General features: G+C 45.9%; 1 protein-coding gene across 8 annotated transcripts in view; it reads right to left on the reverse strand.

The window, feature by feature from the left end:
- Window positions 1-24,675, reverse strand: part of ZMIZ1 (zinc finger MIZ-type containing 1) — a 332,546-nt gene extending 307,871 nt beyond the window's left edge. For 4 of the 8 annotated variants that reach the window (XM_074544742.1, XM_026799541.2, XM_026799539.2 and 1 more), the window contains exon 1: window positions 23,942-24,277. The gene's annotated coding sequence lies outside the window, so the exon portion shown is untranslated. Of the gene's footprint in view, window positions 1-23,941; window positions 24,279-24,429 lie in introns of those variants that run through there. The other 4 variants (XM_014275642.3, XM_005481526.4, XM_074544741.1 and 1 more) reach the window with 3 other exon arrangements.
- Window positions 24,676-27,729: the final 3,054 nt, after the last annotated feature.

Raw genomic sequence — 27,729 nt, forward strand, 5'->3', positions numbered from 1 at the left:
TCAACTTAAACCAACAAATACTTTTAACGTACACTGACTTATGGCAAAAGCAAATCACACTAACGTAATCTGTTCTGATAAGCCATTATTACATATTATTATATTAATAATTAGGCTCCTGGGAACGGGCAGGAAGTACACAGCAATGCAAGATGGGCCCTGGGAGACTGCACCGACCAACAGCAGCCCTGAACCCCACATCCTCAAAGCAAGGGTTCATGACTACTGTGCACAGATTACGTGATGCCAAATAAATTATACCTCATGCCAAATAAATCCCCAGGGGAGAATGACGACAGGAAAAAGCCATGCCTAACAATGAAGGCCACGATTTGACCCGCACAGCAAATTTTATTATTACAGTTCATGCAGCTTTCTGAGGGCTTAGTAAATGCATAAATGTCCTTAAAGTATTAACTTTATTTCCTAAAACAACCTTGTTCCATCACAACCACACCTTAAACTGTGGCTCCAGTAGGTTGCTGTGTGAAAATAAACTCATTTGTGAAAGCCACAAATCTGAGCTGCATCCCATCGGAGGCCCCTGGGCCGCGCGCGCCGAGCCCCACACCAGAGCGCAATGGTTTGGGTGGGAAGGGGCCTTTCCACCTTTCCCTGCAAGATGGGAGTGCAGGGTCTCTCGCAGCCAGGGGCTCAAGCCCCCTGCCCCTCAGTACAGCCATGGGGTCTGTTCCCCGCAGGCACGGCCATGGGACCCGCTCCCCACAGGCACCGTGCCCGGCCTCAGCCGGACCGTGCCCAGCCCCTGCTGCCGCGCCTGTCATGGCTCTCTCCCCTCAGGATCTTCCTCTTTTAATTGCCTCCTCTTTTAACTGCCCTCACTCCAGAGCAGCTGCAGGGAGCCTCAGAGCCCCTCCACAGAGCTGTGCCCCACGTCCCACGCCCCTCTGGACATGGGGTGCTCAGGGCACCCGCAGCTCTGCCAGAGTCCTCAGCATGCCCAAGACACCACTCATCCTCTTCAGGCCTCCATTAAAAAAATAACCAAACTTATAGCCTTTTTGGAAATAAACATAATAAATAAAATTTAAAAGATGTCTCAATTTTAAGAGTTAATGCAGAAAAAAAAAAAAGAGAAAAAAAAAAGAGGTGAAGTAGCTTAAGTTCATCTCCTCAGTGGTAATAAATAAGGCCTAAGCTTGGAGGCAAAGTTAACCACAATCCTGGGACTCGATCCAAGTCTCCCATGACAATAGGAAAACATTAGAACTCTAACATTCAAAATATTATTTAACTTTTAAAGCCTTAGCACAGTTCAAAGTCTCCTTTGTGGAACAGCGCTTTTGAAAATGTCGGTTGCCTTCCAGAGACCATTTCCTCCTAATCAGGCCCGGCATTATTTAAATAGCGAGGAATACCAGCAAGAATAGGAATCGCTTGGCTGAGCCAGGAAGGGAGAGAGCCTTTAAAATGACTGCAGAATTTTTAAATGCTGGTAAAAGGCCTAATCCTATATAATCATTTACAAAATGACAAGAAATATAGATTTACTGTGACAGTTTGAAAGGATACCAACATAAATAAAATTACTGCTCACATGATGGCAGCCCCCCCACTGTCCCCTCAGTGGCTGCTGCACCCATAACCAGAGCCCTTCACCACCCAGGCCTCTCTCAGAGGCAAAGCCAAAGAAAAAACAGAGCAACTTAAAAAGCAAATTATTTGCTCCCAAGTCAGAAATTGTTTCCAAAGCACCAGCTTACTCTTGCCAGTGCAGCAGTATGGTTAATCTAGATTTAAAAACAAAACAAACAAAAAAAGAGACAACTTTTAATCCCTGTCTCCTCACAAAAAAAAAAAAAACCCCAAAAAAACCACAAACAACCAAACGAAACAACTCCAAAAAACTTAGACCCAAGAGTTTTGAGCTTTAGTTTTATTCACTGAGTTTCCAGCTACAGCAGTGTGGCTGCAATACACAGGGCCAGAGCACAGCACCAAGTATGTAGAGACCAAACACACCCAGCATTTCTCCAGCCAGTAAGTGCAATGTGGGTCAGGAAGGCCTGGTACCATTTATTTATGGCTTTTTAAATATATATTGATGGCATACAGCCCCATTTAAACACTTCTCAGCTGAAGGGCAGATGAGGCAGCAACAGGGCTGATGCCTTATGTGCCCTCCCCACCATCAGGTCCCCGTTGCTGTGCTGGGGTCTGCACAGCCCAATTATGCAGGTGCTGAGGGACCAGTTCTGCTCTGCTGAAGCAAAGCCATTCAGCTCCCAGCTGTCCAGCAAACGCACCCAAGTGTGCAGGGAGGGAGCAGCTGCTCTTCCCTGCCTCCACAGCGCCAGGCAGCTGGGCTGTTGCTGTCCACAGGCAGGCCCACCCCACAGCAGCCCACACCCCCAGCTCCTGCATTCGCTTTCCTGCGGTCTGGATCCTTCTGCATCCATACTGAGGGGGGAATCCCTCTCCTGAAAAGGGGCCACCCTCCTCCTCCTCGATGCTGTGTCCCTTTATACTGCTGCACTCACTGCCCCCTCACAGCCAGTGTCGAGCATCTTCTGTAATGTGAAATTACTGAATAAATATGATGAATGCTCCCTCCCCAGCAGAGCCATGCCAAAGACTGTAAGCAGGTCATTAACTGCCAAGGTCATCTTGTTTGTGAAAAAGAAAGGAAAACATTACCATTAAGACTCTAATATGGTAAAACAGCAATGACGGCAACAAGGAAACATAAGCTTAATGTTTCCTTTAACCCTCACTTAAAAACACATCTGAAGTCATCTGATTCGGCCACATGACTTTGCAAATTACCTTTCATTGAGCAGGTCTGGGCTGGATTCAGCCCAGTTTCACACTTGTACCACACAAGAACCCCAATATTTTGTGCAGGATCTGTAAACCTTATCTCAAAGCAGAAGGCAATGAATCAATCTGATGTTTCAAAGTCATCAGGAGGGCCACCAATCCCTTCCCACCCATTAGCTTTTAGGGCACATTACTGAATCTTTGCATGGCCATGTGGGACTTGCCTGGGTGCAGCAGCAACTGCCCTGCAATCCCCAGCAGACTCCCCAGCCTCCCCCCTTTCCTGCAGGGAGCATATAAATTTTTCTCCATCTGAGCCTTAACTACTGTTTGTCTGCAGACTTGTAAAATACACTAAGAAATGCCTAATGAGACACTGATCTGGCATCCAAATGTTCTCCCCCTGCATTTCCCCAGCGGGCCGTTGCCTGAGCAGCACACACGTTGAGGCTGTAATTTGTTTGCCAGCTCTCCAAGGAAGGAAGGAAGGAAAGTGGGCGGGTGGGTGAGAGTTGGAGTCAGTGCAACATCAGCACATGGCTGGCTTGCACATGTTTTCAGTCACTCACTACCAAGAAAATACATACACACACACGCACACACACAAAAACGCTGAAGGCCAAATGAAGACGAGGAGGTTGCTAGGATAACATCACTTCCTTCACACCAGGAGCTAATAAAATAAGTAAAAAAACACAGCTCTCAAGACAAAGACTGATGCATGCTAAGAGCCTATGAAAATGCAGTCCTTCCCAGTTCCAGGTAACTGCACTTCTATACTACCAGGAACCTTGCAAATTATTTATCTTACAGTAGCACTGTAAAAGTAGCTTCTGCGCACCAACTAGGGAAGTCCAGGCAAGAGATGGAAGATGGCATAATTAACCTCGTGTGCTGACTTTTTCCTCATCACCACAAATCAATTAATGCGAAACCAGCACATCCTGTTTTATTACTGGGGACACCCAGGCACGTGAAGCAATCTTTTCCAAGTTACTTTAGAAGTTTGGAGGGGAAAAATTAGCTGAAATCAGACAACCACAACCCAAAGCCAAGCCTCCTGCCCTCTAACTGAATACTTAACTCTTGGCGGAGAGAGCCTGAACATGTAGACAAAAGCAGCTCACAGGTCGGTGAGCTGTTCCCTTGCCTGCTGCTGCCAGAAGGAGTTACCCATGTGGCTGGGTTTCATCTTTAATACTGCAGCATAAGACCTTGCAGTATTTAATAAAAAAATTTTTAAAAAGTATTTTTGAAAGGACGTTAAATATTTTAACGTTAAATATTTTAACGTTAAATAGGTTCCAGACTACAGGTATTTACGTACATTCTTAACTTGATGTGTAAGGAGTGTGACAAAGTTTAAAAAACCATTTTTATGTCTAACCTTAACAATGTATATAAATACTTACAGGATTGTGACTTTGATTTCCCTCGCCTGTGCCTAGTACATCACCTGGCTCTTGAGTGACAGGGGTCAAAAAGCAAGCTGCTTTCTCACTGTCATGCATTATCCCTATCCTGCATTGCCTGGCTTGCTAACAGAGGAGGAACAACTGGGAAATCCAAAACCTAAAACCCCAAGCTGCTTTTAAGTGGTTAGCATTCTGCAAAAACACTGTCAAACAGCTAGACTGAAACTTGAATATTCAACGGTACGTTTTCTGAAACCTCATGCAGATTAATTTGAGTGGGTATTAAAGGGATGCTGTAAACCCATTTTGTTCTCTTCTGGCAAAAACTTACACTGGAGTTACTCACATGGGAGTTAGCAATGAGACACCTCATGTGGCCTCAGTGGTGTGCACACAGATGAGTCTGTGACCTCTAAAAGCAAGGCCATTTAAAAAGCTTCAGGATTAAAAACAAAAAAAATCAAAACAAGACCCTAAAACTTTTACTAGTTTAATCCAGGTTTTATTCACAATGATCAAAATTTTGAAAGATACTAAAGAAGTTCTATGAGTATGAGCAGCAGCACTCCCTTTTGGTTCCCAGGAAGCAGGGCTGTGCCTGCTCTTCACCTTCCCCATAAACCCATAGCATACAGATGGGAAAAAAAAAAAGAAAAAAATTGCTATAAGCAGCTCAGTTTCCACTATTGCAACAAGTCTCAATCAGTTTAAACAGCATACTCACCTCTTCTTTTTTGGCATCAGTCACAAGACACATTTAAAACCAGTGAGTTGTTAATACAAATGTTACTTTCAGAGGTTTGTTTATGTGTTTGACAGCACTTAGGCTTCACAACTTTTAACTATTTCCTCCCAAAGTTCATCTGCCTGTTTCCTCTGTTTGTGTAGTCTTTGATAGTGAAGTAGGACAGAAAAAAAATTAAATGCTTTAAGTGCATGCATTTTTTTTCTTTAGAACCATTAAGCCTGGGAGAGTGATTAATTAACAGTCAAAAACCCCCAAACCATTTTCTCTTTAGAAGAAAATCCTGTATTTATTTTGCACTTCAGTATAAATAATATCTTCTATAACTTTTTATTAATTTGTAATGCACTTAAGTCTCACCAATAATTTCTGAAACCTGTACAGTTCTTACAGCTACCAGAACACAGCATCCCATCAAACTGGAGTGCCAATTTCCCTAACATGACATTAATGGAGGATGCAAGTAGTCTCTTAACTTGGGTAAGGCTAGAGATGCAAAATCAAATGTCTGTGTACAAACTGATTTCAATAATATCTTATCAGAGTTTAATATATTAATGAAAAGGATTTTAAACAATACAATTTCTCTAAATTCAATCAGTGCTGCTCAACAGATACAGTTATGAAGTATCATAATGAATATTAATGGAAGAGGCTTACACTATGTTATTCTTGATATCCTGACACACAAAGATTTCACTATGGTAATTTGCTTGGAATATAATTAAAAGAACCAATCACAAAAAAAAAACTAAAACACCTGCAAAAAAGAATCTGTGCCCTTCATTTCTAGAAATAGTCTATAAACTTGAAAAACTTCAGTGAATTTGGAGATGTTTGGAAGTCTTGCTTCATGCTATTTGAAAGTACCAAATTTTCAGAAAGGGCACGCACTGGAATAGGGATCTCTTTCAGGCATTTTACTTTATCAGTTGCCTTAAGAAAAAACCAGCATTTTTCCAATAAAAAATTATTTTTAATAAAAACAAAATTTGGAAAGAAAAATTACCATGAGACATGAAGGTATTGCAAATTTCTGTTTTCAACCATAAGTCATCTTATTTTTTTCCTAAATTAAGAAAAAATTAATTACCTGGAGCTATTAAAAGGTAATTTACAATAAAGGCTGATGCACAAAACATCTGTGTACCCCTTTTATCAAAATATGCTGTGTGGCACCCCAAACAGCAATCTACTCAAAATCCGTTCACAACATCAGGACAATGTTTAGACCAAGGTCACAGGTCTACTTCACTGAGATGTCTAGAGTGCCCACAGTAAAATGCACGCAATACTGGCCAGTTTAAGGTTCTGGCTTGCTTTTTTATTTGGGGAAATTTTCTCCAATACCTGAAGATGACTGATTTACGCATTTTTGTTCAACAGAGGTTCTGGCATTTCATTTTTGTAAGGCATGAAGAGTGATAACATCCCTTAGTAACAAACCCATGCACAGTAAACAGAGAGAACATTTAATTCCATGGGAGCATGGGCACCCCACAGATGTAACACATCTACACCCACAAGGCAGCCAGAGTGTGATTTATTGCACACTCCCAAGGGGACAGGGCCACTCGTGGTCTGATCCCCGAGCTCCAGCCCCCGCGTCCACAGTAACAGAACGCCTCTGAAAATACAGATCAAAGAAACACAGTGTGCCATGGGCTTTAGGAAACATAACAAAAATTATTTAAAATCACAACTAGCATTTAGACAACACGCTCTGTTTAATAATAAGGGTTATTTTTGTTATCATGGTGCCCAGGAGCTCCAGGCACCAATCAGGGCTCCCACCGCAGCAGGACTGCACACCATGCACAAGGCACCCTTTTAGCACAGCTTCTGCTGCGGCACTTCAGCCCCCGAACGAGGCTCCAAAGCTGCAGAAACGGAGCCGGGAAGGCGCAGAGCCAGGGGCTGCTGCCAGCTGGCCGCGGGGAGGCCACGGCTCCCGGAAAGAGCCGCCTGCGCCGGACCGCCCGCCCCGCCCGGGCACCCACGGGAGTCACCCACAGCCACCGGCTCCCCCCACCGAGGGTGGGAACAGCAGATGCCAGCAGGAACGCTTTGGGGCTGCAAACTGCAACTTGGCTCTCCCTTACAGGTTTTAGTTTTCGATCTTAGTGCACAATTTGTGACAGTACACAGCTGCCTTTTCTGCCAGGGGTAAGTGTGATAGAAGTATCCTGTGGCCACACCAACCACAGGGGAGGATGGGCTTCGAGCTCCTGATACCTCCTCCCTGACTGTACAGTGCTAAGTTCCCACGACCTGGTATGACAGAAAAGGAAATAATCCATTTCAGTTGAAACACAGGTTGTTCAAAGGAAAACAAAAAAGCATCTCCTAAGACCTGCATATGGGCTTTTAGTCTGTGGAAAGCAGTCACCTTCTGCAAAACAGAAGCCTCAGAGCTGGGGGTACTTAATCCAAACTGGAAGAACTAACCAGCATGATGTAGCACAGCTGGTTTCAGTGCCAGTTCACACACTGTGTCACAGAACATACAAGGGCATTTTAAAAGGCTCAGGGTCTCCAGCAATCCCAAACTACCCATCCCATCCCCAGGACAGCACCAGGCAGCATGGGGAGGAACAAGGCTTGAGGGAGACTGCTCTGTGTGATGGGCAGCCCTGGCCCTGTCACGCTTCCCCAGTGCCCTCAAGCACAGCCCAGCTGGAGACACAGCTCTTCCAGCACCTCTTCACTTCTCCAGGACAGGTAGCTGGAGATAGCTGAGGCCTCCAGCCTCCCACGATCATCCAGGGGACGAAGGATAATCTTGCATGGGCATGGCCCTGCAGAACCAAGCTCCCTTTGTTTGGATCTTGCTTTCAGGATTCCTGAGCAGTTCCAGAGGCTGCTCTAACAGAGGACAAGTGGTGCCCAATGCAGGGAAGGTTACATGCAATTCAGGTTTTCATTTAGTGAGAATCTACCTGCCCCCAGCAACAGATGCTCTTGTACTAATAGGAAAACAAGTTTATGCAAATCAAAATATTGTGGTTTTAATCACTTGATCCAATCTATTTACAAGCTGGGTTTATTATTTTCTGCTAATTGTGAGGCTGTGGATCTGTCTTATTTTCCTAGGCAGGAGACCTAGTTAAAGCAATCTTTCCTGACTCCATGTCTGCCACAGAGCTCTGCTTCCGAATCCTCTGCTGCTGCCCATGTGCTGCCCATGGGCAATTGGTGCAGGCAGGCACAGAGGGAAACAGACTAGGGAAAAAACATGTAAGAAAAAAAAAAGGTTTTTTTGTTTTCATCCTCATCAGTTCAGCAGTATGGTTCATTGTGCACCTGCACAAATATTTATGCTAACACAGCATAAGGATGGGAATAACATGCAGCAGGGAACTAAGAGGCTCAAGTAGTCCTGACAGCACAAAACCACAGGATGGAAAGAGGGATTGTCCACCTTTTTCACAGAGCAGCATATTCACACTGGGCATCATGGTACCGTTCCCCTCAGTATTAATGGCATCATTTACTCCTGTCCAGGAGAAGTGAATGCAGAAAGCCATAAAAGATTCTGACCCATCCACAAGCCATCCAGCTTGGTGCAGTGATGGCCCCTTGCTTCCATGCCACCCTACCTTTCCTGATTCCCATCAGCCTGTGTCAGTGGCACACAATCAGCACCACCTCCAGGACATAATTTATTTATTCCTTTGAGAGGCACAGGTGGGACCCAGCACACCTTTCCCTCTGTCATTCCTGCTACCACAGAGGATGGAGGAAAGGTGAGGAACGTGGCCACGCCAGGGACACCACAGTCAAAGCCCTGTGTTGCTAGCACCAAAGCTTGCATTCTCCAGCTTATCTTCCAAAAGTCATGGGACTTTTGGACCATTCCACCAGTTAATGAATGGTACCCTTGAGCTAGCTCAATATTAAATCAGGTGAGGCTGGTAAGAGGTATTCAGTTCAATGGGACTTAAGAGGAAAAAAATGCACATGAAGGTGCACATTGGCTATGTTACATTAATATAAAAACTCAGAAAAATAGCTTCTCTTGTATACTTGTCAATGTCAGAAAAATATTCTATAAGAGAAAAGAGTTTCTAGAAAACCAGGTTTTTGCACAGTTCTGAAGGGTATTAAAATAGTCTTCATTTTTTGGGGGAACTGCAAAGTGCCTGGACACTGAGAAAGAAAAATGTCACGGCCTGAAGCCTGTTGAGATGAGCTGAAAGGGAGGTCTTGGCCCTCCATCTGCTTATCTGAGGTGTTCCTAATGTTCCTTTCATTGATGCAGAAACCAGGCAGTCATGGACAGGGGTATCAATCGTTGCTAAGTCAGCTGAAAATGAAACTTGACAAGAAAACAAACAAAGAAACAACAAAACCAGCCACAATGAAAACATTCCAAAACCACAAGAGTCTCCTCTCAATCCAATGACCAAATCCTCCTGCCCAGTGGGGGAGAGGGATGGGGTGTAAACTGGGACACAGCTATCTCATATTTATATGATTCTATTCAAAGGACCATTTCTAATGAACACTTCATTTGTATGATTTATGTAAACAGTTTCAAGCACAACACAAAGACAACTACATTCTAACCATAAGCACAGCAAAACCGTTGAGAAATCCTCACAGATACTCAAGTTCCCCTGTCCCAGAGGGGACAGGACAGGTCCCACCTGCAGCAGCACTGGGGCAGTGCTTGTTAGGGCTCCTGGCGTTCACCAGGATGTGCGCTGCATTCTGGAGCTGGGCTCCCCAACACCAGAGCCAGACACCCAGCACCCACAGCTGGGCTGCCCTGCCCACACTGCAGTCCCAACACAGCCCCGTGTGTGTTAGCAACTTCTCCCATCACGGACAACAAACTGACGGCACAGGAGCTCCAAAGGCTACTCCTGCAGGACTGCATATTAAAGCTGTGAATGAATGTCTGCCAGCTGCAGCACCTTTCTGGCGCAGGGCACTGGTGTCACATTCACTTGCCCAAGCAAAGTGGCAGTAACTTCCGGTCATCAAAACTTCTAAGCCATTAATTTATCAAGATTAAAGTCTATTCACCAGAACCCAAGAGATTAAGGTTGAATTATGCATAAAAGAAGATTTGAACATTTTAAAACATATTCTGACATGTTATGCTTTTAGCAATAATTACATTATAAGACATGTGTTTGACACTTATTTTCTAGTGTTCAAAAATATTTCAGTTGCTAGCTCTTTGCCATCTGTTTCCCATCATTATTTCATTAAAATAGCTTTCATCTCCCTTATAGTAGAAGAGCAAGACTGCTTTCTATGTGACTGGATTACCATCTCCCTTACTTAACCAGCACCGTCCCAGTATTTTTTTTCTTAATTTATTTTTTGAAGAGGCATATGTACCTCCTCCAAACTCTACCCAGCAAGGGCTAACAAAGCAAGCTTGTTAAAATCAGGCAAATACATCCCCTTCTCTCTACCTGTTAACAACACTTCTCCAAAGTCTCTGAGGAAGCTAAATCAAATAACTTATCTGCTGCAATAAGCATGGGGATTTTCCTCCCTGAAAGGTAAAACTCACACTTGAATACACCTTGGATGAAAACCAAGGTCCAATGTACAATTTGTACCTTACACCACACAAAACACCATTCCCAGGCAAAATACTAGAGCTCAACAGCTTACACTGCTGTGAGTACCTGTGCAGGGGCAAAGTTGCCCGCATACAAGGAAGAGGTGGTTTCTGAGCAGTTATCAGGAGCAAGTGCAATAATTCTTACCTGGAAAATGCTGTTTGCAGCTGCTCACCGATTTGTCAGCACACACGCTGCTCTCACCTCATGATTTATGATGCTCTCTCCAGCACTGAGACTTCTATTACTGTCCTCGTTTATTGCCTGCAGCTGTCATTCTCACCAACAATTCTACAGTTGTTTGTAGGTGAGGTATCAAAGGTATTTAGTGTGCACCTAGAGACGTAATTTTAATCAAACCTACTCACAGGCAGTATTTAAATGTTAGAACAACTGCACAGAGTGCAGCAATTAATGTGAACTTGACCAACCAAAATTATGACAGCCAGAAACGTTTACTCATAAATGCCTCAAAAGGATGGATGTCCAACAGGCCTGTGAACACCTGCTGATTTGTAAATGAAAATAAAAATAGTACCCATAGATCACAAAGCCTTCCGACAGGTATTTGAATACACAATAAATATTAACACAAGTTCAGCAATTTCACTTTCCGTGGCCAAAATGTTACTATGGCAGTAAATGCAGCTACATCTTTCTCGCCACTTATTTTTCTCAGCCAGCTATCTCCCCCTTAAACTAGTCAGGTTTTCCAGCATCTTCTCAAAAGCTGCTGAATCTGCCCAGTTTAGAATAACAACAGTGGAAGGGGAAAAAATTTTACACCCAAAAATTTCACTTTTAGAGATGTCAGCATTTTCTAGACATTAAAATTTTGCAAATCAGAAGTTCTGACCCACTGAAGTCCTTACTTAACCTTTTTGGAAGCCACAAGTTGCTCAATGATTTGAAAAACATGCAAGCAGTGTTACTAAGTGTGAGTACCAATAGTGCTACCTTGTTTTGAGAAAGGGTGGAAAACACCCTCCGTGGGTGAACTGGACCTACCACGACCTAACATGGCATGGAAATGCAGCAGAAAGTGAGAAACAAGTCCTGGACCTAAGCCTAATAGTACTTTCATGTGTACTCTAAAGCTCCAACTCCTTAAGTGAGCCAATTACAACAGCATCTCTGTCCATTTAATTGAGTTTCTAGTGCTTGTGAGCCAAGATGAAACCTGAAAATATGGACTCTAAACCAAAGGGTACCAAAGACAGACTTTGCAAAAGAATTTGAGCTTATTATTATTTAAAATTATTTTATATGCCTGGATTCTAATGGCTGACTATTTTAAGGCTGGTAATCTTAAATTAGTCTGATCACTAGTGTAAGCACCAAAATCCACTTCCTGTATTAAATGTTGTTTTATTCAAGACTAACCACACTGCATAGCTTGAAAATGGCACTCAAGGCAAAAACAATTGTGAATTTACAACCAAAAGGTAGCCTGAAGGCCATCACTGTCACAGTCAAACTTGATTTATAGCTGAACAGATAGTGTCAAAATATGAACTACAAATTAAACACAACTCTGAAGCAGAAAAAAAATGATGGTTTTACACCATGGTGATAAACTACCAAAGAAGCTCTGGTGTTTCTAAGTTGTTAATACTTGCAATATATGAAGATATTGAGTGATTCTATTACACCCTCATGCTCCAGTCCCTTCAGCCAAGATGAGGGGGTCATATTGAGAGAGTTGTGCAGAAGATGCACTCATTAATTGTGAGCCCACATTAGAGCGTGAGTGGGTGTGCAACAGTCTCCTTTCAGGTTAAGGAATAAAATGTACTCGTATAAAGAACACTAATTGTAGCACATTTCAGAGCTCATGAATCTCTTAGCTATTTAAATCCACAATATACCATTTGTTTCCCACAACATTTATTAGAAAAATAGATCAGAGTTGGTCATATATGCCTCATTAGGAAAAAAATTCCACCATGAAAAAACTGACTTTACCTGTATTTTTAAACTCAAGGCAGCTGAGAGGTCATTTAAGCTATAATTTTCTTAGATTCAAACACAGATACACATTCTATCTTCAGATGGTGTCTCTAGGATCTGATCACTCAAGCATGTGTATGATTCTTCACTGACAAACCACCTGACTCCTCTACTTGTGCAACCTGCATTACTCATAAGAAATCCTTGGCAGAGGCAGACCAACATATGTTAATTACTGGGCTGCATTATAATAGGTCTGACATCTTGTTTCTCATCCAGGGTTTAAAATAAAAGGAAACAACAGTCTCTTTCAATACAAAAGTACATATTTCTGCATCTCAGACTAAAAATATTCTACGTTAAAAACACAAATAGATCAACTGCCAAAGAACCCCTGCCTCTTCAGTGTTCCTTTGGGGGTTTAGCCTTATTAAACAATGCAGGAAAGCAAAGAGGTTGGTGTGAATGTATTCACCTTTCATTTACTAGAAAATATTCCCAAATTCGGTGCAACTGGTAAAATGGGAGCTTGACTCACCAATATTTTGTTTCTTTTATTAACAGCTTCTCAGATAATGTTGGCTGCCAGTTTCTTCAGCAAAATAAGGTATAAATTCATGAACACTGAAGATGAACATAACTAGAGCAAAATACATACCTTAAAAATATTTTTTATTTTTCATACATCAGGAGATATGTACTATTTCTTTATTTTATTATTTAACATGCTGGGATATTGCTAGGACAAGATGTTGGCAACATTACAAGTATTTTTGATTTACATTTTCCTTTATTGAAAAAAAGATACTGAGGGCCATAGCTGAAATTTCAGAAAAAGGAGTAAGACTACACACTGACACGCTGTTTCTTCCTGGGTGACCAAATTAAATTTTTTAAAACTGAATTTCAAATTATACGTTGCCATAAAATTGCTAGAAACATGTCAAGTGTCCTTTAAATTTTCAAAGCACTAATATTCCAAAACCAGGCACTGGTACCAGATTTTCTTTTACAAAAAGTGTAGCAAAAAGTTTATGCATCGAATGATTTTACAAGCATTTAGGATGCAAAACCTTTAAGAATACACTGAAAACGCTGTCTCAGAAGTCTGGGGTTTTTTCCCGAAGTGATTAAACAAGCGTATCACACAGCTATGACCAGGAACCTGCTGGGTATCCCTGCTCCCCTCCCTGCCCAGCCCAGCCCAGCCCGGTCCCTCTCCCTCTCCCAAGGCAGAGCGCCAGCCAAGCGGCTCCAGCCAGGAGCAGACAGATGGTGGCCAATAAGGAAACCATCACAGCGTCTTAGTCACCATGGCACAGCCCGGGCACCACACAATAGCAGCCTGCCTGTCACCGACTTTATCCTCCTTTCAGCTCGTTAATGTGTTTACCTGCATGTGCCTGGTGCTCCCAGCTCTGGGCACGCAGACACCCAGCTGGAATGTCCTGGGTGAACCACCCCAGGCATGGGGCTTACAAGGACCCATCACACCCTATCAGAGAGCTAAAGGCAGATATCCAAAGGTTACAAAACGCTGCCTTAGATGCAGCATACCAACCACCACTCTGAGGGAGAAGCTATGCTCTAGAGTAGCTAAGAGGAAACATAACGAAGTCTTAAAAATAGATGTCCCAAGTACCAATTACTTAACAAAAGAAACATCAACAGATGAATCCTAAATTTTCAGCATTTTTTGTATTTATTTGGGGATAAAACAACCTTACTTAAGGATAAGAGAAGCAGCACGACCATGAATTTAAGGCACTTGTTTCCCCCCAGCCAGTTCCTCAGAGCTCCACTCTGAACCTTCCAGCAGCAGCCACCACTGTCACCTCAGCCTTGTCCTTCTCTCCCCTGCAGATCCTACACCTCTCAGATGCTTCTCAACTGGTTCCTTTACAAAAGGGCAATCTGTGATGAATACAGGTAGAATAAAAATGATTGCAAATATTTTCAGAGCCCGTTTTACTCAAAAAAGCTCTGAAGTGCTAACCATGCGTAGCACTGCCCTTTGCAGAAAGAACCACTGCCTCACCCAGGCCTGAGCAGCACCAAGCACCATCTGCTCTGTGCCCCAGGGGGCCTTGCCACTCTCCCAGCCTGCACAGCTCCAGCCACTGGCACTAGAATCCAGCAGCTCTGCTTTCCCTGCCGCACAGACTTTGAGGACACAGCAATTTCATGTGGATGTTTTAAAATATTTATCTCCTGTCCTGTTGCTGATGCCTTCTGAAGTATAAGCCATCTCCAAATGGCCATCCCTTGGGCATACACAAGGATCACTCAGAATGCAAGGACTGGTCTCCAAAGCAAGCATTTATAATGCTCACACAAGTCCAAGTATGGCATCTTTCATATCTAAACTGTACCTTTGCTAAACACCAGGTCTAAGTATTTGCTATTGACAAACATTGCAAAGGTTCCCTGGGATTCTTTCTGTACCCTGTCTCTTGCTGGTCACCAACAGCTGGCGTTTTACTTGTCCTCTGCTAACAAATAAGGCAAGGCCAAATGAAACTGACTCCTGAGTTACACATAAACAAGCAAGGGCCCGCTGCAGAGGTGGGACTTTGTTTAGTGCAGTTTAAGCCCTCCTGGGGATCCAGCTTCCTGCACAACTCCTGTCTGCCTGCTGCCACAGAGCCTGGAGCAGCAGGACCACAGAGCCCCCCCAGTTTCTCCTTCCTTCCAGTGGCACCTCCGAGCATCTGGGACTGGGGGGTGAAAGCCAGGGCTGAGCAGTGCTGAGCGTGCCCTTCCTCTGCAAGGGCTTCCCACAGCCACACGAATTGCTGCGGCAGAGGCAGGTTCAGAGCCAGCCATGCAGCCCGAGCAAAGCAGAGGGCAAATGACTGAGAAAGGACGCAGCTCCCACACGCTCATATTTGCAAAAAGCTGCAGGAAGAAGATGGGAGCCCAAGTGTTTTAACTTGCAAGGCTGATTTAACGAAGTCTGAGAGGGCTCTGCTAGTGACCCAAAATAACTTCTCCTTACATAATACTGTTATGATTTTAATGTGAGAGATGTCAGAGTATTACAGTGCCAAAAGCCAAAGCTACGCATTCATTTGGAAAGCTACTAGGCGCCCATCTCTAATGGTATCTAATTCCAGCTGGACTGCTTTTTAAAACAGTGATGTACATTTCTGGAGAAATTTCACACTTGAGAGAACAAGCAAAGACTCAAGTACAGTTCCTGTAACAAGCATCTAAAAGCAGGACTGATAGCTGCTTTAAGTCTCACCAGGTGAGACATATCAGAGTGGATATCTCAGAATCAAAAAGGGATTCGTGAATGGGATCAATTTGAACACTAGTTTGTAGAGAAACAGCCTTGACAGCACAACACACATTGAAGTCACCTTTTCAGTAACAGAACTACCATCCACATCTGCACATAAATGCCCACTGCAACTCAGCCTCCTGGTTTTCTGTGAACCAGAAGGGTAAGGTTTTGTGGTTTTGTAAAGCACCTAAAGGACAGTGAACTGAGCATACAGAGTACGATCACAAAAGCATGTACAAGATGACAGTTCACTGGCCTGACATCCCTTAGAACAATAACTCCAGTTAAAAAAAAAGAAGTTTAATTAAATGTAAAGTGAATCAACCTGTGCTAGGTGGAGAAGAGAAGGTTTACTTGAAAAGGCTTGGGGAAAGACTTGGGTTGCTTTAAGGGAGACCTAAGCATAAGCTATATAACAGCTGTAGAGAAGTAATTTCTGTGATCTCACTGCTGGGAAAAGAGTTATAAGCATTAAACAAACAGAATTTACAAGAAGGACACTAAGAGACTGGGTAGACTGCCTGACAACCATATCATTCTTCTTTTCCCCTGCAAACCTGTGGGATAATAACCACTGCTCTCTCTCATCTATGGGTAGATGCATAAACAAACTGCTTTTCCGAGAATTCAGTGTCAACTCAGTCTCTAAAAGTGCTTTCTAAAGCATTTTCTTGCCCCCTTTTTTTTTAGCAGGAGGTAGGGTTGGCGCAGCTTGGCAGGACAGGCAAGCTAATCAAGGCTCTTCCATTCACCTAAAAACATAAAATAGTTTTAAAACTGAAGTGTAACAGTAAACTATTATTGTCAAAATAGTTTAGCTGCAGGAACTTGAATTTTGCAATGTATTTTAAGAAAATGCATTCTCTAAGAAAATTTTCATGTTTATAAGGCTTCTTTTTGTCATTTACAACAGCCAAGATCTTAGAGATGTGCAACACTAAGGAAAACTAAGGCTTAGTGTGAAAATAAGGAACACCTTATGTATCATTGCTTTCACATATCTCTGGAGGCATCCCACCTTCAGGCTGCACAAACAGAAGTGCTGTTCCAACTGGGCACAGACACAGCAGGACAGCAGTTGATGAGTTTCTCTCATTTCCTCAAGGAAGTGGCTGTAGTTGGAGTGAGGGAGGTCTTGCAACTCAGTGCTCAAGCCTCTCTTCCCTGTCATTCAACTCTCTTGTGGTGGATTTTTTCCCCTCACACATCACACTCTCACAGCTCCAAAATAACCAAGAGCAGATGGTAACCTTTGAGCTGGAGAATGCCCATCTAGCAGGCTGTTGGACAACAGTCATGTCCCAGAGAAGAGCACAGGGGAAGGGTCTGAGTTTCATACAAAATCAAAGTCATAAAAACACCTTACAAGCTTACTATGATTTCTGCCTTTGGTGAGGCAGACTCCCTCTTTGTCAGTATGAGACCAGACAATTTCCAGGGAAGCCCCATCTCAAACCTTTTGAAGCACCACCTGCCCCACAGTGTCAGCCTCAGCACTGTCCTGCACTTTTCCCTCACCCCACAGTGCCCTTATTTACACAATAAACCAGTATTAAATCAGTTCATCTGTTTCCAGAATGGGTGTTCAAAAATACAAGAAGAGAAACCTGCACAGCAGAATTCACTGATGGAGATACAGAGGTGTGTATTTCAGAGCAGACCAAAAGACTCCACTGTTCTCAGAGGGAATCAGGAATGTAGCCAAGAAACAAACAGATACACATCAAGGGAACTGTTTTTGCTACTAAATGGCCAATTGAAGCACCTACTATTCTGTCATATATCTATGTCACTGCAGTCCCAATAAATAATGCTTTCTGATTAGTTATGAGACTATCTAGAAATCTCTAAGACAGATACTGTTCACTGTGCCAGCCAGTCAGTCATCGGAGCCCTCAAGTCTCAAAGGAATGAAAAACTACTACATGAATCCAAAAGACAACACAAACTTGTTGTAAAGGTATTGTTTTCTCTCTTACTCCTCAAACATGTTTTTACCTAATCAGCAAAGATGACAAATGGTATTTCACAACACAAAGAGCTGCCATACAAATGAGGCAGTTTCCCCACATTTGTGCATTTGATCAAGCAGTCAGTATTCTCTAGTTAATGCTATTTGGACCAAGCTGACTACTGAACTAAATCACCAGAAGAACTGACCAGTTACCAGGCAAAGAGTTGAGAACACGAGAATAAATAAGATTTGAAGAAAACCCAAATAAAGACAACCATCTCCATACTAGTTTTGCGTGACATTATCAGATGCTTCACTTCTGTGGCTTTCATTCTCGTGCTATCGCTGACAACACATATGTATTATCTACATGTTAGAGTTGTTCCCCTTTCTAGTCAGGCCCACAGCAGTGCTGCTTTTCCCTGGAAATAAAAAGGGCTTGCAGCAACCACAGTCCCTCTGTGCCCACAGCCAAGACTGACTACCAAAGACTGGCATACAGCCCTACAGGAAGAGGATAACACAACTGGCTTTGGATCAGGCAGCTGGACCATCGCCTGGGTAGGTTTCACAAGTCTGAAGGAGGATGTCTTAGCACGAGGACATGAGTTATAAATCAGGTCTTCACCATCCACTGACATAAGCCAGGACAAACAAGCAAACATAAAATTAATAAGGAACCTCTCATATAGACTAACAATGAGCAGTAGAGGTAATACAAACTCGCACTTCTATGAAATTTGCACAGGTTTGTAGCACTGTGCATATAAATGGGGTTTTGAGCAATTTCTTTCCCTCCCTCCTGCTGCCTGGTATGGAGCCAGGAGCTTTCCAGCTTCACTTTGGGAATCAAGTCAAAGCTGGTCTACAGAGTCAAAACAAACCCTGGATTACTAACCAGGGCTATGCTTCCCACATTTATGTTAATGGAATGTTACTGTGATAGTTTGTACGTCACTACACCAATATTAGTACACTAAACAAAATACAAACCAGCACGATCTATAGAATTCTCCATGCAAAGAACAGAAATCCCTTCCCAAGCTCAGATACTTCACTAAATACTAAGACTTATTTTAAAATGCATCAACCACTATCAACATCTTATTGCAGGGTTCCACACTGTTGTCTCTCTATCACAAAAGTTCCATACCTTCTTGGTGTTTCTCGTGGGCACCTCCTCAGAGCACTGACTCTTTCCTCTTCACAAAGCAGCCACTGACTCCAGCTCCCCTCTCACCCAGCCACCCCACTCTTTTATAGCATCATCTTCTCACTGGTTACAGCTCTGGCCTGTTAAAGTCAGGCCTGCTCCTGATCTTTGCTAATTGGCCTAGCTGCAACGCCTTAGGGGTAAGATTACTTTCTACACTACCTTTATTTTCTTATATTCTATCCCCCTACAAAGCACCACAAACTGGAAATGATTTCTTAGATGTTACACCATTCACTACAGGAGTAAAAATTACTTCCCCGTCCTCTGCTACAGAACTAAAATGTATAAGCAACTGAAGGAAACTACACGTGCTCCAGAACGAGTGATCACCTATGTGAACTTTCAGAAGGGCAAGTTCTTTTAAAGAGTGAGTCATTCCCTGTGGAGTAACTTAATTTCTATTGACACGTACAGGAGAAATTAGGCTGAAAGTGATTTTGTCTGTCTAAGAACAACTTTGCTTTTTTTACTGGATACCTAATACTCATAGAAATCTGCCCTGCTCCATAAAGGGAAGGGCAGAGAACTGTACTGAAGCCAGGAAACTTCATCTTTGCAGGCAATGTAGACTTCAGTGTATCTTAAATTATTAGAACCAAAAATAACATGTAACAAGTGTAAGGCCATCTCCTACTCTCATAATACACTACTGCCTCCAACAGTCTAGCTGTGGAGATCCATTACAACTCATTGCCTGGACATTTCCCTAGCAGCCTATATTCTCTTTAAAATATTCTAACATTAGCCAAGCTGAATATTAATGATCATGTGAAACCCAATGGAAGTGAAAAACTGAAAATTGCTACATAAGAATTTTCTGCTTTATAGTAAGAAGGGGGGAGGAGGAAATCAATACAGCAAAACAACCTTTTAAGCCAAAGACACCATTTTAAAGCTGAAATTATTTCTAATACCACTGACAGCCTCAACTTGTCATCAGCAGGAAGGCTTACATACACTTGGAGTGAAGATGTGAACTGAGTGTAAGGAAAACATACAATATCTGAGCAGGAGGTCTATCTGTGGTAGTTCTATATTGATGTTTTGCTTACTGTGTTTTCCCATAAAACACACCTAAATGGATCAAGAGGGCTTGTGCTGCTTGTCCTACAACAGACACTTGACAGGAACAAACACAAACCAACATAAACTCTTCAGCAATATTCTCGCCGCTTTGCTGTAATACAGGATAGAATTTCACAAAAATTGGTCTAACTAGGAGTGAACAAATTAGCCAATTGCATAGTGGTCAAATTTGCTACCACAGGCATTAACTGCAGTCCTACTTATTTATGAGAAACAGGCTTCCCAGGTAAAGCCATAACAAGCCAAGCTGACGCCTCCTGCAGCATTTGATCACCCACGTTGTTAGAGCAGCACAGCAGGCACCACGAGTTCCTGGCCAGCCACTACCTCCATTTCCCATCGTCACATTATCTTCTGTGGGACTGCAAAAAGGCTGGATCCCTGTTGTTCTGAAACCTATCAACAACATTGGGGAAGTCAAAAGGAATTCCAACTCTTTCTCCTTTCCCAGATCCATTTTTCTTCCTTTTCAGGAGAGAAACCCCGAGCTGCTAGCAGAAACATTAAGTTGCTAAAAACCTGCCAACATTGTCTCCAACTATAGTATCAGTGATGTAACTGCCATCCATGAGGGTTTGAGGCGCTGGTTTGGTTCTGCTTTTGCCTTTTTTCCCTCCCCAACAGAAAACCTTTGGAGCCCATAAAAGTGGAAGAGATCTGGGGCAAAGGGCAAGCAACTCCCAAGAAAAGTTATGAATGGAACTATGCTACAGAGAGCCTTGCCTTTCCACTCCTTGTACAGGAGAAATCACTCAGATGTTGCAAAAACTGATCCATTATCTTTTGTGGGTTTCTTAAAATAATCTAAAAACAGAAGTGTACGCCATACTAAGATTGCAGATTTATTTCATCCCAGAAAGTACAAAACATTCTCTGTACATATACACAGCAACTGACTTCTTTCCTGAACTAAAGTTTTCATTGATCCTTTGCCACAGACTCAATTATTGTTTCTAATCATGATCAACGTTTATTTAAGGTATTGTGAACTGTAAACAATGCAAACAATAAAAGCATCTGTCCATGTTGACATGAATGTAATTGGCAGGTTAGATACCTATATCAACTGGTCCCAAAGGTGTTCTTCTTAAATTCAGAAAGCCCAAAGTAAATTTAAGTTACAATTTACAGAATAATCTTGAAATCAGCCACTTTTCAAGGTGATGTTATCTTGTGTAGATAAAACTCACAATCTGTCAATTCAATCCCAGGAAATTCTTCATTGTTTTAAAATATAATCCTAAAGACTTTTTTTTAAAGCTTCTTTCTTTTTTTTATACAGTGGATTATGCAAAATTCCTGGTCCTCCTTGCAACCACGGGGAAAAATAATCTTCCTCTTGTAATGTAGCAATTATAGATACATATGTAAGAAGAGCAAAAATCAAGGCACTTTGAAACAACACTTAAAAAGATAAAAAAAATACTTGAGTATGGAATATTTAGGGGATTTCAAGTCAGCTTTTCCATAGCCTCACTGTAAAAATAAGCGACCTTTTCCTTCTCCTCTTCCCCACCCCAAACTCTGAGGAAACCGGCCACCAAATGCACTCAGCTAGCCTCAAAGTCACACGTGCTCCACTGCAGATCTTGCTTTCAATGTCTCTTTTGTTTGATGGCTGGTGTTTCAACATCCTCAGCTTGGAACAGAGAAAGGTCAGAGCGAGTCTTCTGGCATTCACAAACCTGCACCAGGCCCCGCCAAGAGAAGATTGATGCCATAGTACATTTTCCCCAGTCAAGAGAAGGAAGTGGAGCTCTGAATCCACGACCAACCATGTTCGTCAGAGGGATTTGTTTCCCAAAGGTGTTTAGCTTTGCTACATTCCTTTGTGAAACTTTTCTGCTGGTGCTAGTAATATTTTTGAGTTACCCACTGTACCATGTTACAGCCCCAGTATCGTAACCTGAACACGTTCCCACCAGTAAATCATTTTAGCTATACATTCCAGCATACAGCCTTTTTTTTAAATTCCCCTCCAGATTTTGCTTCACCCCTGCATTGCCCTCCCACCTGCTGCCCTCACCCTTCCTCCCTTGTGTGGGGAGGAGAGGCTGCACCACTAAACTTCCAGTGTGCAAGGCCAAGGTCCGTTTCACAGCCAGAGAGAAGCTGTTGCTAAAGATTCCTTAAAAGCTTTGGCACTTCACGGCAGTTGGAACTACTCAACCAGAGCTGGGAGCCAAAGCTTTGCCACAGCATTAATGGGCTTTTGCCCTTTTAAATTTTATAAGCCTGTCGCCTTTCTGATGTGCGCAGTTTTATTCAGAGCCCTAAATGGCCATTTCATATTTAAAAGAAAGCTTGCATAGGTAGCACCCTAAAACTACCCCAGGTCATTCATCACCCCAGCACTCCTACTGTCTCTTAGGAAACCTTTGATAGAGCATTTGTTCAGGCTGCCAAGTTAAATCCTCTTCTCTCGTGTCAATGCATTGAAAAAAGCAGTCAGAACACCAGCTTCACTCAGGCCTGCTGAAGTAAATGGAGAAAACCAATTCCTCTGGCACTACAGAGGCATTAAGCCGTTTGCAGATTATTAACTGAAGCACAAAAATACACACGGCGCACAATCGGACGACAGAGCGGAGCTATGCCTTGAGTTTGCTTGGCTCTCGATAAACTGACGATACAGCCGCAATTTGCACCGAGTAGTGCAGCTGCCGGGCTGACGAGGGGGACCCCGGCAACCCCAGACAAAAGCGGCGATGCGGGGTCCCGCTGCCACGGCCGGGCAGGTTCCGCCTTCAGCAGGGACGGCGGCGGGGGCTGCGCTCCAAGGGGCACCCCCGAGGCGCCGCCCCGCGTCTCTCATCGCAGCCTCCGAGGCGGCACCGAAATTAAACTTTGCACGTGCAAAACAAAGTTTACAGTCTAAAACCCCGATTATAGTAACAACTTCCTCCCCCTGTCTCAGGCTGCCGTGCTCCTTCCCCGCTACCGCGCCAGCCCAGAATGCTATCCCGAGCCCCGCGGGGGGGTGGGGGGGACAAGAGCGTGGCTGGATGGCTCCTATTTTTATGTTTACATTCCTGAAGTGTCTTTTAACTGGCTGCCATTCTCCCTCTCCCCGCGAGCAGCTCCGCCGGCCGCCCCTGGAAGCGCTTCCCCCGCTCCCCTCGCACAAAGGCGGGCGAGCTCCGGCCGGGTCGGGCACCCCCGGCCCGGTGCCCCCGCGCCCCCTCCCCTCCGCCCGGCGGCTTCCTGGACAGATGCACGGGGGGAGGGAGGGGAAGAGAGAGGGAGGGAGGGGGGCTGCTCCTTCCTCCTGCCTGGCGAGAGAGGCCCAGGTCCCAACTGGCTCTCAAAACCCAGACGCAAGGAATTTACACCCAGGCAAGCTTCCCGGAGCCCCGAGAACGGGCGCAAGCTCCCCCCCGCGTCTCCCGAGCCCCGCACGGGCGGCCGGGCACGCACGCACGGCCGGCCGGGCACGCACGCCCCGAGCCGCAGCCCCGGCCCCGCTGCGGGGCTCCTGCCCGCCCCGACGGCGCTCGCCCCGGCCGGGGGCAGCCGCCGCCCCGGTCCCCGCAGCCCCCTTTGTGCTTGCGGCGGCTCCGGCGCCCGCCCGCCTCCCGCCGCGGCTGCTCCAAGTTCGCCCCGGGCCGGGTCCCCCCGCGACCCCGCGGCCGGCCCGGGAAGGGCATTGCCCGGGAGAGCCGCTTCCCCGCCGCCGGGCCCGGCTCCGCCGCTGCTCGCTCGCCCCGCGCCCTCGGCGGGGACAGTCTGCCCCTTTAAGAAGTCTCCACACATTTTCTCCCCTTGCAGAATAAATATGTTGTTGTTTTCTTTTTTTTTTCCTCCCTGTACACCTTTTTCCCCAGTGTGGCCGCTCCATTGTTTCTGCTCCGCCGAGACGCAACCCCTGCCCGGCCGCGAACGGGGAGGTGCGAGCAGGGAGCGCAAATAGACGCGAAACTTACCTACGGATTGCAAAGCAGCCTTGCAGCAGCAAAATAATAAGGAAGAAGGCAGGCAAAATCCTCTTTCCCAACTGATTTGCAGCTCTACTCGGGTATTTTTAAATATATAATTTTGTTTATTCCCCTCCTTTCTTCCTTCTCCCCCTGCTTTCTTTTTTCTTTCTTCCCCCCCTTTTTTTTCCCCTTGCCCACAGACAGTGAAAAGGAGCTCAATGTTAGTGGGTGAGTAAGTGAATCAACTAGCAGAGAGCACAGCAAGTTGAAGTGTCAAATTACATTGGCTATTCTATTACCAAAGGGCCATGCTTTGTGGCTGCTGGCAAAATCTGTCCCAGATTCCTATCTGAAAGGGAGCTGCCTCCTACAGGGATGTTCTTCCCTTCGCCCTCTCCCTTCCCCTCTCCCCCCGCAACACACACACACACACACCCCAAATCACACCAAGTTAAAAATCTTAGATACGAGTTAAAATACAAATATTGTCTTACAGTGTCTTTTAAGGCGGGGACTCTCGTTTTAGTCGTCCTGAATACCAAGCACTCGGAAACCCTTCCACTCTGGAAACTGAAAGCTGGAGAATATGTATACTCCCTTCGGTGTTTTTGTATTATTAAATAGGGGAAAACCACCCTGGACCCAACACACTCTCAAGCATGAGGTGTCTCCGTCTCTGTCGTCTTCACGAGAGAATTTTTACGGGCATGGAAGGAACTACCGGGCGGGCAGGGGGATTACACGGGAACGCCGAGACATCCTGCTGCTCCGTTATTGCACTTTAGCCCCCCACCCCCTTCCATTTATCGCCACCACCCCCACCCTCGGGGCCGCTGTTATTTTCAGAGCCCGGAGCTCCCGCCACCCAGGTAGGAGCGGGGTTCTCCCGGGGGTCCCCGCTCAGCCGGGGAAGCCGGGCGGGCGGCGGTGCCCGGCGGGGCGGGCCCGGGAGGCGGCCCCGCCGTGGGGGGGGGCGGTCAGGGGCCGGGGCCCCCCCGCCGCCCGGAGCGCGGCCCCCGGCGCTAACAATAGGGCGTGTTTTGTGCTGTTTTTCTTCCCCTGCGCTCCTTAGGAAATCCAGCCCGATTTCCAGGGAGAAAATAAGAAGAAACCGTCCTTGTCTGACGAGCCCCAATCTGCTAAAAAACATCTCCCTCGACTTCTCTTCCCCTTGATAAAACACTTCCAGGACAATCAATATTTTATGATGAGTTGTTAATAAGCCTAATATATTCATCCCTGCTCCAACGGGGCTTGTTAGATTATGCAATTAAGATAAGCAATTTAAACAGCACTGTGTAGCTTCTCGCTGGTCACATTCGTCTTGTTGTTGGAGGAGGAGAACGATTGGGACTGTAAAGGGATGTCGGATCGCTCGGGGAAGGGGGAAGATTGTCTAATTTTTTCATATTTTTTTCAGCTGCGTGCAGGCGGAACGGAGCGCTCCTGCCGCTGTCCGCGCCGCTCCCCCCGCGGGGCTGCCCCGGTCCCCGCCGATATGCGCGGGGCTACGCCAACCCCGCGGGCAGTGCCCCCGGCGCGGCCCCCGCCCGGCTCATTTACGCCTTCGTGGCTTGCCCAGAAAAAAGACCCCTCTTCCTGCCCTTCTCCCTGTGCCTCCGGCCGCCCCCCGAGCGCCTCGGGGCGCGGGGGTCCCTGCGGACGCTGCGCCCGCCCCCAACGCGGAGCCAGAGCGGCGGCCGCCCCGCCCGGCAGCGCCGCGGGGGGAACCCCGGGTGGGCAGAGCCCCGGCGGGGACGGGCAGCCCGGTGGCAGGCGGCTCGTCCCGCCGCTCCGGCGCGCTCCGGCTCCGCGTTTTGCGAGCGGCCGCGGTGTCAGCCGGGGAGCGCCGAATAACAAAGGCAAGTTTGAGAGCAGCCGCCGCCGCCGCCGCCGCACAGGCTGCGGTGACGTCAGGGAACAATACCGCTGCCAGCCCGCCCGCCCGCCGCCCCTTAAAGGCGCACGGGGCTCTGCCGGGGGCCCCGCCGCCGGCCCGGGGGATGGGGTACCTGTGCTGGGCCCCCGCCCTGCAGCCCCCGGCCGCCGCCGGGTCCCTCCGGCATTGCCCGCCCGGACTGGGAGCGGAGCAGATTGTCCGTCTCACGGCTCCTTCCCTCCCTCCCTCGCCGTCCCCCGCGCGGCCTCCACCGCCCTAATCGCTGCCTTCAGCTGCCCGGAAGGACCGGCGGCCGCCGGGGCGGGAGCACTCGGGCCCCGCCGGGCCGGGCCGAGCTGAGCTCCCCGCGGCGCTGCGGGGCTGGGCGGGCCGCGCTCCGGGCAGTGCGGCCTAAGGCCCACTGCTCTGGCCGCACGTACGAGCCCCGGGACCCGCCAGGGAAGGGTTTTCGCCAAAGTCCGGCACCTCGGGGGCCAGAACCTGAGCGCTGCCAGCCACTTCGGCTTCTGGTCCCGCAGCGACCCTCGCTGCCCCTGTCACGGTGCGCTGCCCTCCTCCCCGAGCCACACCGGCCCCGTGACTGTAACCTGTTGTCCCCAGGCTTAAGCAGTCAGTGCAGCCCATTTCACTCCTGCACAGCATTAGATGTCTCATCAAAACAGGCACAGAAAAAGCCCAGCCTTTTAGGTGACCTAAAAGGGCACTGTAGCAATACAGTAATCTCCTGATCATCACGCACATCGGGGCATCATACCTTAAGAATTCATTTGCAATTAATACCTTTTTAAGGCATCAAATTTAATATCTTTTTAAGGTGTCAAAACTTCTGTCTTGGGCATGGGCAAAGTCAAAGTAGTAGGTTTTGGTGCTTTATTGCTTGAAACCATCTTACAGAAATAGAATATTAGAAAATTAAATCTTTGTGCAGCAGCACTGTTACAAGGTTACAGGGCCTGTCCATTATATTTAAGCACATGCCACTGATACCATCCAGGCTGAAAACAAATTGGTAAACACACATTTACTTGTTCAAGCTTTTTGTAGTTTTCCTGCAGACTATGTTCCACATGAGCACATCATGCACGATTGACCAGCTACATCACCCTGCTTTCTTTCAGTAACCAAGTGGCCTGATCAATACAGTATGTGGCCAGGAAAATAAAGGTCTTGCAGGAAATCATTGTAGTGATTTAGCAGGTGCCTTTGTGCCCTCTGAACCTGCCTCTGCTAAACTGGGCTTTGCCACACACTGTTCAGAAGCACCAAAGTGGTTGGAAGTGCTACCTGTCCCCAGGGGATGTGCAACCCTAGCAGCCTTTGCCACTTGCAGTCATTGGAGCTCCGCCACCCCTGCAGTGACAGCTCATGTTAAGTGGTGTCACAGCCAGATCCCAACTGCTACACCTGCCCGCACAGGGCTCTTCACTTCTACCATGGCAGGAGACATTTCCTGTTTCCTCCATAGGATGTGATGGTCACCCATGAAGTTTTGCCCCAAAAGTGGTTGCAGCAGTCAGTTTATCTACTGTATTTTTATCAGTTTGTTTGTAAATTAAATTAATTCCGTGAGCATTAGGACAACCTTAGTTTTCTCTGACCTGTGCTGATAGCATTCATGAATTGAGAAAAGTGCCACTAATGCATGTTGATGTGCTTTTTTTCAGCCAGGGACCAGGCTAATCCACTACAAAGAACTTTTATAGCTGCTCCAATTCACTGCCAATTGCCTGCTGTGGCATAAAGGGTGGACTGGTCAGTTAGGAAAAAAAAGAGTTAGGAGGTTACATGTGTGGCAGGGTCGCTTAGGGTATTCAGTATTGCCCCAAGAACACCCCTCTAAACAAAGTCCTCAGTTAGGCCAATCAGGCTAATTATCCAACTCAGTTGCAATGTC

The sequence above is a fragment of the Zonotrichia albicollis genome, chromosome 7 (assembly GCF_047830755.1).
Source record: "Zonotrichia albicollis isolate bZonAlb1 chromosome 7, bZonAlb1.hap1, whole genome shotgun sequence".
NCBI classification, from domain to species: domain Eukaryota; kingdom Metazoa; phylum Chordata; class Aves; order Passeriformes; family Passerellidae; genus Zonotrichia; species Zonotrichia albicollis.